The following is a 6000-nucleotide window of genomic DNA, read 5'->3' as shown; positions in this document are numbered from 1 at the left end:
AGTTTTATTATCAGAATTCAAAACTGCATTCATGCTTCTTTGGTGGAAGTGGGGGTTAAAGGCATGGCTAATGGAACAAGAAATATTAAATCCATATAGGGAATGCGTGAGAATCAAAGTCCGTGGAGAAACATTAGGCTGTGGTGGAGGAAGCTAATAAAGGGGCAGACATGACATGGAAGTAATGATGATGTTCACTTGTTATGTTTATATTTATTTTCATAGTTGTATGTTCAATCATTTTAATACCCCTTTCCTCTCTCTCTCTTTCTCTTTCTCTCTCTCTCTCTCTTTCACACACACACACACACGCACACACACACACACACACACACACACACACGTGCAGATGCACATGAACTATTATGCCTGACTTTTAAGTGGGTGTTGAGGATCAAATCTCAAGTCCTCACACTTTTGCAGCAAGCATTTTACCCCTTAAGCAATTTCCCAATCCTAGGCTATTTCATAAAAGTCTGAGGTTCTCTCTTATCTTTGCTGGTCTTAAAGCAGTCTGATCCAGAAAACAAGGGATCTTTATGCCCTATATTACTGCAACTCTGTTGATCACTCCTCTACTTGCCCCAAAAGCATATGCTTTATTCACTTTTAAGGGTTAACTATTTTTTCAGACCGTACTACTTAGTTGTGCATGGAATATTATTTTATTTTATGTTATCTTTGTGGTTGAGGTAGCAAGCTCTTCAGTTATACTTTCCACTGCCTCATTAGTCTCCACCTATGAGCAAGTAAGTTTTCCTTAATGGAGTACTTAGAATCATTTTAGTGATGGTCATTTATAATAAAAAGAAAAGGCCACAGCAAACTCATGCACTGAGATTTAATATATTGTTTAATTCTACTTCATCTGCAAGTGTTTATTTTAGTTTATTAACTGCATTAGAAGAGGCTAATTTGTAGAGTGTTTACATGTTATTTTCCTGAGTGAGGTGTCGGCTGTCATGCTTCTATGACTCTATTATGCCAGAAAATGATATCACATCGCTTTCAACTGCTTTAATATAAAAATCAATACAATGAATTTTGGGAAAAGGGGAGTTGCCTTACAACAGGAAATATGAAGTGAACAAGAAAAAGAGTAAAATGAAAATTTTAGCAGTCTCTTGTGTATATCTGAGGTACAGCTTTATTACCTGGGGACCGATGCTGCCACATCTGACAGGGAGTTTTCGTAGTGCAGGACAAGAGAAGGTTCCACTGGAGTGAGTCTCTGAATGGCATAATTAAGAAAGTCTGTTGTTCTAGTGCCCTCCATTATCTTTGCTTATCAGCCAGCCCTGTGTTTTTCTCCTTCATGAAATGGTAGTAGTTTTCGGGCTTGGTGAGAAAATAACAACTCAGCTAACACCAAATGATGGGAAGCCTGGCACCCCGAGTCACGGGTACATGGCTCAAGCGAGAGACTCAGCCTAGTAATTTCAAGACAAATTTGAAGACAGAAACGAGTAGAAAGGACACGGGTCAGAAATTTCTAACTGAATCTGTCATATAAACTGGATGCTGTTGATCAGGTGGAGGATTTCTAGTCCAAATATTAGCTATTGTTTGGTCTCCACATACCAAGTTTTCTGGTGAAGCATTTTAAAGGAAAACACATACACCAGTGATGACTCAAAATGAAAACTGATCTCTTGATAACTCACTTCTCTTAACATGACCAATGCCATATGGCAAGAACTACAGAGGTAAATGACAGAAGATAGATAGATAGAGAGAGAGAGAGAGAGAGAGAGAGAGAGAGAGAGAGAGAGAGAGAGAGAGAGAGAGAGAGAGAGAGAGAGAGAGAGAGAGAGAGAGAGAGAGAGAGATGGACATATGATAGATGATACGTACATACACATACATAGGTACATACATACATAGATACATACATACATACATATATATGTGCACAATGCAAATGGCTTGGAAACTTGTTTCAGGAGTATGGCTTTATACTTTAAATGTGTCTTATAATAATCTCCTAAAAACCCAGAACTCATGGAGGTGGAAGCAGGTGTATAGCTGTGAGTTTGAGGCCAGCCTAATCTACAAAGCGAGTCCAGGACAGCCAAGGCTACACAGAGAAACCCTCTCTTGAAAGAAAAAAAAAAGTCTCCAAATATGTATGCACCATTAAAATACTTTCTGTCCAGATTCCAGGTTCCATTATTTAAAATGAACCCTGCAATGCAGCATCCTCCAGGAATATTACCATATATGCTTATATATGCTTATATTATATATACATATGGATGTATGATCACAAAGATTAATGTTGATGGGACTTGGTGAAGTAAAGGTGATTATATAAAATCAATCTCAGTGAATAAAACTATAAACTAAAATATACAGACAATGTAAGAAATTTATAAAACATTCTGAAGTTTCCCATGAGACACGCATTTGCAATGTTTTCTTCTCTTGATTTCTCTGATATCAAGTCGGACTCTGTGTTCAGTGGTACTAATGAACAAAGCCATTTCAAAAGACAGATTTCAGAAAAGGCAGAAGAAGCTTTTCACCTTAATCGAAGGATAAAATTCATGTTTATTTAAAAAAAATCAGGTTAGTCATAAAATGTGAGGGGCAGAGGGAGGGAGCTTATGCTAAGGGCCATTTGGGAGCCATTCATGTGGGTGGCGGCCATTTACTTTTCAATAAAACATGACTACTTACCATAGCAACCAGAGTGGGTAACAGCATACTTGCTGCCTGAGATACAGTGCTTTAATAAAGAAATACTCACAGTGAAGAATGAGCAGAGGCGCAGGCACTTTCTTACAATCTCATAATAGAAAACAATATCTTTTTCAAAAGCATTTATATTTTCCCCATTTTTAATGCCCAGCTACTCTGTGATAATCAATACAAAATGCTATGAGCTATTTGTCTTCCTTTGTGACTGGCTTGGCTTTGAAAAGGATGGTGTTTATTTGGGGGCTTGTTTTCCACAGGATGAATGCTGCATTTTAGAAGCTACCAGACTGCAATGGGGGAAGTGAGTAGCTCTATGCCTTTCTAGAAATGGAACGACAAAATAAGACCCTGTGAAGGGAGCCCATGGACTAGGGCTTCTCTGAGGTCCATCCAGGTAGATGGCTCAGAAATTCCCTCATTTCTTTCCAGGTCCTTCCAGGTTGGGAGATGAGGGCTTGCTAAGCCTGTGAGCTAAGTCCCAGTGGTCAGCTAAGGGCGCTGCTCACTCACTGCCTTCAGCTGCAAATGAGATCCCCTATGCTTTTTGCCAAGCTCATTTTTGTACTCTGTCTGCAGGCTGAGTTTGAAACACCCTGAACTTTGTATGGGAGAGTCATGAATTATCTTGTTATGATTTTACTCTCTGTGAATAGCTTCAGAATTTTATAATAATGTTTATTTTGAATATGTGGTATTATTGAGTGTGATGACTACAAGTAGCTGTATTCCACATATTATAAAAGTTAAATTTTTACTTAGCACTCGTAGCCAAGGAATACTTTTTTTTCCAGTGAAAGTAATTTAAATTGAAGTAAGACCCTCTAATACCACCATCTGTACGAGTAAATTACTTTCATGGTAATTAAATATGCATATCTGAGCCATGTACTGTACAGATGAACCAAGTTTTATTGAAGCAATATGCTTATAAATCCCTTAGGTATTAAAGATGAATAACCAATGGCATTTTATATTCATACAGATATAAATAAGCACAAAGAAAGGTATTTGAGCACTTTCATTTTTTTTGAAAAATAAATTTTAACATCTTTTCTTACTTAATTAATATTATCACCAACCTTTTCACTGGCCTAATGCTCTGTACTTACTTAAATACTGCTTTGTGTTTGTGTGTATGTCTGGATTTATGATAGGTGCCCACTCATTTATCTTCTTTAGCTTTGAAGGGAGTTGGGTAACACAGTGAAACTGAAACCATTATGTCATCAGAATTCATAGCCGTTGGACTTGCTCCTCCATGCAACAGCATTGAACAGCCTATTGGAATTTCTGGCTGCAGCCTTTCATTGCATCATCATGGTTTATAGCCCATAACAAATAAAATATAGAAAAGAGCTATAACGACCTATTCCGTCTGACCTACCATCCCTCCTTCCAGGGCTTTGTCTAATGAGTTTGCTTGTTCTCTGCATGGGGCAAAAGCAAAGAGAACACACTCTGTAGTGTTGCTCCCCAGGCCTGACCTCACGTCCCTAGTCCATCCTCATGACCTCACCATCACCACAGTAGGCAGCCCTCTCTTCTAGGATAAGCAGTCATTTCGGTGAGGTCTCCCACAAACAAGGCTTGTTGATGTCAGCTCAAAAGTGGTTTCCCACTGAGTGAGACATCCCAGTAGCTTTTATGAAGCATTACTGTCTTCCTTCCTGGAGCTGACAGGTAACTTGGGCCCTGTAAAGAGTCTGGTAAATTGAAGGGTACTAAAGAGAGGCTTATTGAAAAGGACTGGTTTCACCCCAGGTCCGTAGAAACTGATTGTCTTTCTCTCAGATTGTTCATAATCCAGGGGTAATTTGATAATCAATTTCCATTTTCTTCACATAACTAATTCCCATTAAAGTCAAATTAAATGCCTAATGGAAAATGTTGTATGGTTTTCATGTTTCTAGTATCCCCTCATCATTGTGACTATATTCAACGTAAATAAAACATGCAAAGGTTATGCAGCATTTGGATGTATATTTACTCATATTTTAATGAATAAACCAAACAAATAACTACTGTCTTAAACAAATTGCCTTAGGAACTGGCATTCCAAGTAATCCCCTATATACTTCATGATACTATATTTTCTTGGGGCATTTGCTTATTTTGTTAATAACAAATTAAGTGTAAAAAGTGTGATGCCTTACGAAGTTAGGTTAAGGTTCTACAAAATATTATTTTAAATGTTTTGAAAAGAGACATCAAAATGGCTGAGCAAGGAAAAGCCCTAACTCTACAAGCATGAAGAGCTGAGCTGTGTCTTTGGAGGCCGTGTAACAGTGGGTGGGAATAGCCCACTACACAAAGTTGTCCTCTCTCCTCCACACAGATGCTGTGGTACACACATACATACACATTCATTCATTCATATTCTCTCTTTTCTCTCTCCCTCCCCATCTCTCTCTACCTCCCTCCTCTCTCTTCCACTCCATTTCTCTCTCCCTCCCACATGTAACACACGCAATAATAACAATAAAAATCTTTTAATGCATCTAAAGCCATAAGAAGGTTCACTGTCCTCTACCTCCCTATCTTTTCACAGGAATTTAAGTTAAATCATGACTTTTGTGTGTCGTCATTGGAAAAGTCCCTTTTGAAGATCAGCTTTCCTTGGTTTCCAAAATTATATTTCTACTGGTTTCCAAACTATACCAGCCTGGTACAGAAAGAGATATGGAGGTGCAATGCCAAGCACATTGGAAACATTCAATAATTGTTGATCATGAATAAGACCCTCTTCTCCCATTCATATTTTGTTTAAAAATGGCCAAATTAAACTTTTAACACTTATGCTTACATACTTTATGATACTAATTATAATTAAGATTTTGTTTTTCATTGTGTGTTGGTTGGTATCAATCCCCAAGAAGATAAGAAAACAGATTGACCCACTATGGCCTCTGATATCACCAACGATTAAGACTACAGCCCCAGTAAGGATTTTCAAACTTAAAAATATGATTTCTATGCTTACTGAAAAATATAAAGGGTAGATGGCTCTGCGGCATCCCTACTCTGTTGACGCTTTCTAGGAAGTGGAGTTTGAATAGTTATACAAACATCTTTTGGTTATCTCCTCCAGAGCCTTCAGAACCTCATTTCACTATTGTACTCTCTAATCAGATGGCTTTTGTTTTGATCTGTTTAGCTTCTCAGATTTTTTTCTTTAATTTAAACCCTTCCTGCTACAAATAGAGATCCATTGCTGTTGCTGTAAAAAAAAAAAAAAAAAAAAAAAATAGCTGCATCCCAAAATTTTGCAATGATTTTCTAGCAGTTAAATTAGGGAAATTC

Source organism: Acomys russatus, chromosome 23 (assembly GCF_903995435.1).
Source record: "Acomys russatus chromosome 23, mAcoRus1.1, whole genome shotgun sequence".
NCBI classification, from domain to species: domain Eukaryota; kingdom Metazoa; phylum Chordata; class Mammalia; order Rodentia; family Muridae; genus Acomys; species Acomys russatus.
Note: the sequence above shows the minus strand (reverse complement) of the source record.